The sequence below is a fragment of the Capra hircus genome, chromosome 13, assembly GCF_001704415.2.
Source record: "Capra hircus breed San Clemente chromosome 13, ASM170441v1, whole genome shotgun sequence".
Taxonomy (NCBI): domain Eukaryota; kingdom Metazoa; phylum Chordata; class Mammalia; order Artiodactyla; family Bovidae; genus Capra; species Capra hircus.
This window is the reverse complement of record NC_030820.1, coordinates 41,102,291-41,110,926: the sequence shown is the minus strand read 5'-3', so window position 1 is coordinate 41,110,926 and position 8,636 is coordinate 41,102,291. Positions and strand designations below refer to the sequence as shown.

Sequence of the window (8,636 nt, the reverse complement as noted above, 5' to 3'; positions counted from 1 at the left end):
AAGAGGAAGGAGCGGTTTCAGCAGACTGAGGAATGTGGCCATGGGAGGTGGCTTGAAGGAGACTCATATAAACTTGACTACTTCCTGGGAAAGAACCAGGAGAAAAAGAGAGAGAGAAAAAGAAAAAAAAAAAAACCCACTAAGCAAAAAAACAAAACAAAACACTAAACCTACACTTCCTAGCTGGGAGAAAGAGACGAGTGCAAAGAAAAGAGAGGATTAGCAGACAAGAGGAGAAGGCAATGGCACCCCACTCCAGTGCTCTTGCCTGGAAAATCCCATGGATGGAGGAGCCTGGCGGGCTGCAGTCCATGGGGTCGCTAAGAGTCGGACACGACTGAACGACTTCACTTTCACCTTTCACTTTCACGCATTAGAGAAGGAAATGGCAGCCCACTCCAGTGTTCTTGCCTGGAGAATCCCAGGGACAGCAGAGCCTGGTGGGCTGCCGTCTATGGGGTCACACAGAGTCGGACACGACTGAAGCAACTTAGCAGCAGCAGCAGCAGCAGCAGACAAGAAGCACAGTGAGGAGTGTTGTGTGACTCTCGCATTGGATCAAGGTGGATGGGGATTCGAGCCCCTTCACTGCACGCGCTGTGTTCAGGTAGGTGATCTCACTGACCTCAGATCCCTGACCCATAACATAGGGGTCATGCCCCTCACAGGGACACAGTCACGGAATGTGTGTAAAGGACTCAACACGTGGCCAAACAGAGATTTTTCCTTTTTTAATGGGAGCAGAAATAGAAGGCAGGCTGTGAGGAAAACTTTAGCACCTGAGAGAGCTGAGGAGAGGTAAGGCTAAGATAGACAGACTCGAACAGGATGAGGGATTCTGCCCCCATCGCTCCCATGGGTAGCAAAAGGTGCAAGTGAAAGTGTTAGTCACTCAGTCATGTCCGACTCTGTGATTACATGGACTGTGGCCCGCCAGGCTCCTCTGTCCATGGGATTCTCCAGGCAAGAATACTGGAGTGGGTTGCCATGCCCTGCTCCAGAGGATCTTCCCGACCCAGGGATCGAACTCATGTCTGCTGCATTGCAGGTGAATTCTCTACCATCGGGGCCACCAGGGAAGCCCTAGAAACAGAGACTGGGGGCAAAACTCCCCCTCTGTCCTCAGGCCTCTCCCCTGAACCCCAGGGCTGGTGGCTTTCCTGCTGGGGCTGCCATCACCTCAAGGCTCGGCTGTGATTCCCCTGGGCTGGTGGCCCCACTGCCTAAGTCTTGCAAGTTCCTGGAGACTTCTGATACCAGTTCTTGAACTGTCCTTGTCTTTGTAATCCGTCACCTTTCAAAAGGGCACCATCTCTCCTCAGATAGTTTTCTCTACTGAATGTCCATCTGCACAGGATTCAAGCGCCCACCCAGACCAACTGAAGCAGAACCCTGGGGTGGAACCCAGTGATTTGTGTTTGAGCAAACCCATCTGGGCTGAGGCTGACTGACTTCAGAACCTCTGCCGCCTTAATTAATTGAGAAATCTTATCCACTTGATCAAGCACAATATCATAAGAATGAGTTGATCTCATACTACTTCTGGGTTTTAAAAAAATTTTTCTAGAAGTCTCTGGGTGATTTAATCACCAAGTTGTGTCCGACTCTTGTGACCCTGTGGACTATAGCCAGCCAGGCTCCTTTGTCCATGGGATTCTCCAGGCAAGAATACTGGAGTGGGTTGCCATTCTCTTCTCCAGGGGATCTTCCTGACCCAGGGATTGAACCCTGGTCCCCTGAATTGTAGGCAGATTCTTTACTTCCCTTCTTTACTTCCCTTGGGCCACCAGGGAAGCCCAAGACACCAGGGAAGTCTTTGGAGTTATTCCCCAAAGACTTTTTCTTTTTCCCCATTTAGTGCATAAAAGACAGTTGCATTATCGTTGCGGGTGATGCCATGTGTTAATATTCATGACCCCTTTCACTCTAGGTTTTTCACTTTTTGCTTTAACTTTATCCTTGCCTGATATTATTACTCCTAGCTTTCTCTCTGTTAGAGTTTGCCTGGTCAGTCTTTGCCCATTCTGATTTTAGTAGTTTCTTTCACACATACCTCATTCTGCAAGACTCTTTCCCAGTAGATGTGCTGAACCCATGTGCATTTGTTAGCATCATTTCATCCAAATGTATGACTTGAACATGGTGGTTTATGTGTCACTTGTCACTAGCTTCACTTCAGAGATTTGTTTTCAATATACTCTGTATTTCCTAAATCATTTGCTCTAGGGATTTCTTTCCCTTTCTTTGCTTTGCTTTCCCCTTTCTCTTCTTTTTGATATTTGTGGGATATGTGTGTTTGACTTCCGGTACTTTGGAGGATTTACAGTATATTTTTAGTTTGTCAAGTTTTCTTCATTATTATTCACGTGTCACACTTATGAATAATAAGAACATTTATGTCTTAATTTAAGAAGTATAGATAGCATCCTATTTTCCACCTATAATATTGTAATTATTTGCTTCTTTTTCTTAAACTTATTATTCTGTGTTAAGGTATAGCTGATTACCAATGTTGTGATAGTTTTCAGGTGAATAGCAAAGGACTCAGCCATACACATACATGTATCCATCTTCCCCCTGCAAACTCCTCTCCCATCCAGGCTGCCACATAACACTGAACAGAGTTCCTTGTGCTATACAGTAGGTCTTTGTTGGTTTTCCATTTTAAATACAGCAGGGTGCACATGTCCATCCCAAACTCCCTAACTACTCCTTCCTCCCCATTTTTCCCTTTTACCACTGTAATATTGTTTTATTGTGTGTGTGTGCGTGGTTCCCTTTACTACAGCAATGTATTTAAAATTCTTTTTTTAATAATGGAGTGTTTAATGGATTTACACTTCATCCTTGTTCAGGGGCCATGCTAATCTCTGTCGGCTTCCAGTTTTAGTACATGTGCTGCTGAAGCAAGCATACTTAAAACTTTGTTTAACTTAGAGTGTGTAAGAAAGATGCTTTCTTATCTTTCTTCTCCAGTGATGGGAGGGGTGTGGGAAGGGCATTCCCTGGTCCACAGAGATGATCGGTCTTTACCTCCCTGACACTGACCTCTGAACTGGCCCTGGCTTTGTCTCTGTTGCAAAGTATCAATACACAAGTTTCCCTCTAGAGAGAACAACTCGGTGAAACGATAAAATACCTCCATCTGACAAGTAAATTGCACTTGTTAATCTTATACTTTTCTTTATCAGCTTAATCTATTCTCTGGCATCTGTGGTAAGCAAACAGGTTTTGTTGCCAAATGATAAATAAGGGGGAAATTAGAGGCTTTTGCCTTGACGTTAATTAAGTCCTTTGAGAAAGTAGTGATTCATGGTTGCGCCAACTGGGAAAATGCTATCACAGCTAGACTGATTTAACTGGTTTCAGCAAAGAGATGCCACTCTGCTTTTTTCAAAGTTTATTACAGGGTCCTGAATAAAGAATGTATCCGAAAACAACCCAGGACTGAATACTTCCTTATATAGTCATCCAACATTTATAGATTTTTTTACCCCTTATTAAAAGTTTAAATTTAATTCAGTGTAACTTCTCAGTCAAAATCACCACTTCTCTAATTTTCTCACTACTCTATCCTATCTCCAACTCATAGTTAATTAGCAGAATGTCTGCCTTTTTCAGCTGTTGTCCCCTCTTCTCCTGGCCCTCCATGACTAAAATTGAGGTCCCGATCTGGGTGCTTGGAGAGACCAACCAGCTACCTACCTAATGGAGGCAAACCAGTGGGCTTACCCCTAACAGATCTTACCTAAAGGTAACAGGGAAGGCCTCCCTGTTCTGCGGAGTTTAGGGCCCCCACTGCTATGACCTTCATCAGGGCCTCTGCGTTCCTGGAAGTTTCTGTATTTCTGAATGGAAAGAGCAGGAACTTCTCTCATGAGTTCTGGGCTCTGTGTCTACGTTGCATTTATCCTCAAGGCAACACTTTGAGGGAGACCTGGGGTGCTCAGAGGGTGGAGGCAGCTCTCTCGAGGTGCTGGGACCAAGAGCTGGTGCAGGTGGCTCTTGACTGATGGCTTCCATGGCATCCCAAGCTGCCCCAGTTTCTGTGATCAACCTCACTTCAGACACCTGGCGTGACCTGGGGGCTGGGCATCTGGTGGTGGTGGTGTGGAGCACCCCCTTAAGAAGAGAAAAGGTGAGGGGCTTCATCTCTCCAGATTCTCTGGCTCCGCAGCTCGAGTGACCTAGGCTGAGTGGTGCTATTCCAAAAAAGCATCCATAGAGAAAGCTAGAGCTGTGTTGGCAACAGCTGCTGAAAAAGTCTACTCTCTACCCTAATTTTTTTAGATTACAGAATACTTACTATCTTTCCTTGAAAGAAATACTATAAAATCAACTTTTTAATTCTGTTTCTGCTTTCCAGACGCCAAGGTCTTTATTTGAACAGCACACCTGAGTGTCCCTCTCCCATCTCTCCTGCCACTGGTGCTGCTGGAGCCCTGCTCCTACCCTCTCAGGACTCAATCTCTAGAGGTAAAGACTCTGCTCTGCACTTGTTCTGACTGACACATGCTCACTTTGCCTTATGAAAGGCCAGAAGCACCCAAGAATCAACACACCCGCTAAAAACAGCCTTTGAGGATGATAGATGGATTTTTGTGTATATCTCAACTTCCTAGCCACTCAGGGGGACCAGCTGTGTGGCATGTCCTCCAGGGGTTCCAAATAGGATGAAACATCACTTGCCTTCAACACTAGCTTCTTGATGAAGCATCCTTCATAGCTATTCATATTTATAAGATATCCTAGCTGGGAAGCTGTGAGTAGGATGAACATGACTTATCCAAGACCATTCAGGAGGTTAAGGATAGATGTTGGTAGACTTATCAACTCAATCTGAGGAAGAAGTTGGTTACTACAGGTAATTGAAGATGCAAGAAATTGCTCGTGGGTGTACAGAGTTCTCTGACTGCTGCTGCTGCTGTTGCTGCTAAGTCGCTTCAGTCATGTCCAACTCTGTGCAACGCCATAGACGGCAGCCCACCAGGCTCCTCCGTCCATGGGATTTTCCAGGCAAGAATACTGGAGTGGGGTGCCATTGCCTTCTCCATCTCTGACTGCAGCAGTATTTAAAGAATGAAAAGTCAGAGGGCAGGGATCTTGAAAAAAGACCCAGCAGCTTGATAGCTATAACGTTAAGTTTTCCAAGAGCTAAATTTTCTAGGTACATTGTGCTTTGTGATGGGCAATGTAATCACCAACTCCACCTCTTTGTTTTCTCTTGTATTTACACGTGTGAACAATGACCTTAAATACATACAAGCGTGTCCCTACGAACCCTGGGACACACTCAGGGTCAGCACATGTTTCTCTGCTCCTCTAAATTCCAACACTCTGGGCTCAGCCCTCTTGGCAAGACTGTTATCAAAAGTCTGTTTGTCTCTGATGAATATCGTTCTCATGCCTGTGAACAGGGGCTGTGCCATCTCTTCACCATTAGCATCATTACCACCTCGCAGTGTGACTGGCCCTTCACAGGTGCTTGATAGCTGTTTGTGGGATGAAAGACAGTGAGCTCAGTGTTTGGCTCTGAGGATATAAAGATGAACAGGCAACATTCCTTTGTTCCTCAAGAGCTCAGACGACTCCACAGTTCAGTTCAGTCACTCAGTTGTGTCTCTTTGCGACCCCATGAATTGCAGCACGCCAGGCCTCCCTGTCCATCACCAACTCCCAGAGTCTACCCAAACCCATGTCCATTGAGTCGGTGATGCTATCCAGCCATCTCAACCTCTGTCATCCCCTTCTCCTTCTGCCCCCAATCCCTCCCAGCATCAGGGTCTTTTCCAATGAGTCAACTCTTCACATGAGGTGGCCAAAGTACTGGAGTTTCAGCTTTAGCATCATTCCTTCCAAAGAAATCCCAGGGCTGATCTCCTTTAGAATGGACTGGTTGAACCTCCTTGCAGTCCAAGGGACCCTCAAGAGTCTTCTCCAACACCACAGTTCAAAAGCATCAGTTCTTCAGTGTTCAGCTGTCTTCACAGTCCAACTCTCACATCTATACATGACTACTGGAAAAACCATAGCCTTGACTAGACAGACCTTTGTTGGCAAAGTAATGTCTCTGCTTTTCAATATGCTATCTAGGTTGGTCATAACTTTTCTTCCAAGGAGTAAGCGTTTTTTAATTTCATGGCTGCAATCACCATCTGCAGTGATTTTGGAGCCCCCCAAAATAAAGTCTGACACTGTTTCCCCATCTATTTCCCATGAAGTGATGGGAACAGATGCCATGATCTTCTTTTTCTGAATGTTGAGCTTTAAGCCAATTTTTTCACTCTCCTCTTTCACTTTCATCAAGAGGCTCTTTAGTTCCTCTTCACTTTCTGCCATAAGGGTGGTATCATCTGCATATCTGAGGTTATTGATATTTCTCCCAGCAATCTTGATTCCAGCTTGTGCTTCTTCCAGCCCAGCATTTCTTGTGATGTACTTTGCATATAAGTTAAATAAGCAGGGTGACAATATACAGCCTTGACATACTCCTTCTCCTATTTGGAACCAGTCAGTTATTTCATGTCCTATGCAACATCAAAGTCAATAGAACTCTGGGAGCTGGGTCCCTGACAAGGATGAAGGGTATGTCAGGGAAGGTGATGATGGAGATGGCTTAGTGCATTGTGTCTCCATCCTCAGCATGTCTGAGGATCCTGTGGGGATGCTGTGAAAATGCGGCTTCTGAGTCAAGGGTCAGGAGGAGAGCTCAAGACGCTGTATCGCTAACAACCTTCCAGATGCCATGATGCATCTGGTCAGCAGACCACTCTTTGAGTAGCAGGCTCTTAGAAGGTAGTAAGTTTTCCCTAAATGATGTGGATTCCAGAAAGAGGCATGGAGATACAGACAGGAAGTTTTAGAAGACTGTTGAACAGCTGGGTGAGGATGGAGTCTAAGTTGTACTGGGAAAACAGCAAAAGAGAAAGTGTATTAAGAGACCATGAGCCATTTAGGGCCTAGCCATGGGGTTTCATTGTTAACCTTATTCTAACAGGCAATAGGGAGCCACCAAATGTTTCTAAGAACAAAGTGGCTTGATTGGCTTGGGATTTAGGTGAACCACCCCATGTCCATGTAGTGAAGCATGAGTTGGTGGAAAAACTCAAGATCTTTGAATTATGACCCAATATAGCAATATTAAAGAAAGATAGAAGGAAATGGCAACCCACCCCAGTGTTCTTGCCTGGAGAATCCCAGGGACAGGGGAGCCTGGTAGGCTGCCGTCTATGGGGTCTCACAGAGTCGGACATGACTGAAGCGACTTAGCAGCAGCAGTGAGGCATTTACCTTGGCAAAAGCTGTGGTGATTAAGAAGTAGAGATGGACTGGTACAATATTTAGGAAATAGCACCAACAGTACTGATTCAGAAATTAGGAGTGAGTATAAACTACAGTTGGCCCTCCATCTCTACAGGTTCTGCATCTGCAGAGTCAACCAATTGGGGATCAAAAAATTTGGAAAAAAAAAAATCCTGGGTTCCAAAATTCAAAACTTGAATTCATCATGCACTGGCAGCTAATTATGTAGCATGACATGAAATTGTATAAATAATTTATGGATGATTTAAAGTATATGGAAGGATGTACATAGGTTATATATGCCAATTCTATGCCATTTTATGTAAGGGATCAGTACCTGTGGAATTAGTCCAAGGGACAACTGTAGTAAACAAAACGTCATTCAGATTTCTTACCCGGGAGCTTGAGGGGATGAACTGCAGCATGGTGGCATCTCAGGATCAGATAGCTTGGGATGTTTTCCATATGCATTTGATTTTTATTTTATTTTTTATTTTTTTTATTTTTATTTTTTTTTCTGTCTGGTGGTGGTGATATACTTCTTATTCAAATAGACATTTTTATTACATCTATTTGTTTTCTTTTTTTTTTTAAATTTTTTATTTTTTTTAAATTAAAGCAATTATTATTGAATCAAGCTAAAATGCAGTTTATTTTTATTTCGAACTGTTATTTACTTTATGTTTCTTAGGGATTGATTTATCACTGAAAATTTTATTCCAAAGAATACCATACTGTTTTTTGCAGAAGTGTGCCTCAGTGGTAAGGACTCCGCCTGCTAATGCAGGAGATGCAGCAAGTTTGATCCCTGGGTCAGGAAGATTCCCTGGAGGAGGAAATGGCCACCCATTCCAGTATTCTTGCCTAGGAAATCCCACGGACAGAGGAGGTTGGTGCGCTACATACAGTCCACGGGGTCGCAGAGTTGGACACGACTGAGTGACTAAACAATAGCAACAAATAATGATAGAAAAGTTAGAACTTACCAAAAACAGTTAACTGCTTCCATACTGAAATTTGTTATAATTTCTAATGATTTCTTATTTAAAATTATGGCATTTGTTATTAATAATTGGATAGCACTTTGGTATCTTCCCTCAAAAAAAGTGTATGCAAGACTCTATTGTAGCAGAGATTGCACTGTATTGAACAATTTTAAATAAATCTCTGTCTTCCAAGGCAGTGAATGAGTTCCTTGAGGACACAGAGAGATTGTATTCGTATTTATCCCCTAGCCTGACCTACCCTAGATGGAGTCAATGTCAGGAACCAACAGTAATTTTGAATAAACAAATCCTGCCAAGCATACTATTCTTTATTCTTGCACTCAAGAG

At 43.9% G+C, this 8,636-nt stretch overlaps 1 long non-coding RNA gene across 1 annotated transcript; it reads left to right on the top strand.

Moving 5' to 3' along the window:
* On the top strand, positions 508-8,148 carry LOC108637367. Its single transcript, XR_001918971.1, has 3 exons — positions 508-607; positions 4,367-4,476; positions 8,050-8,148. It is a non-coding gene; the product is annotated as an uncharacterized LOC108637367 (long non-coding RNA).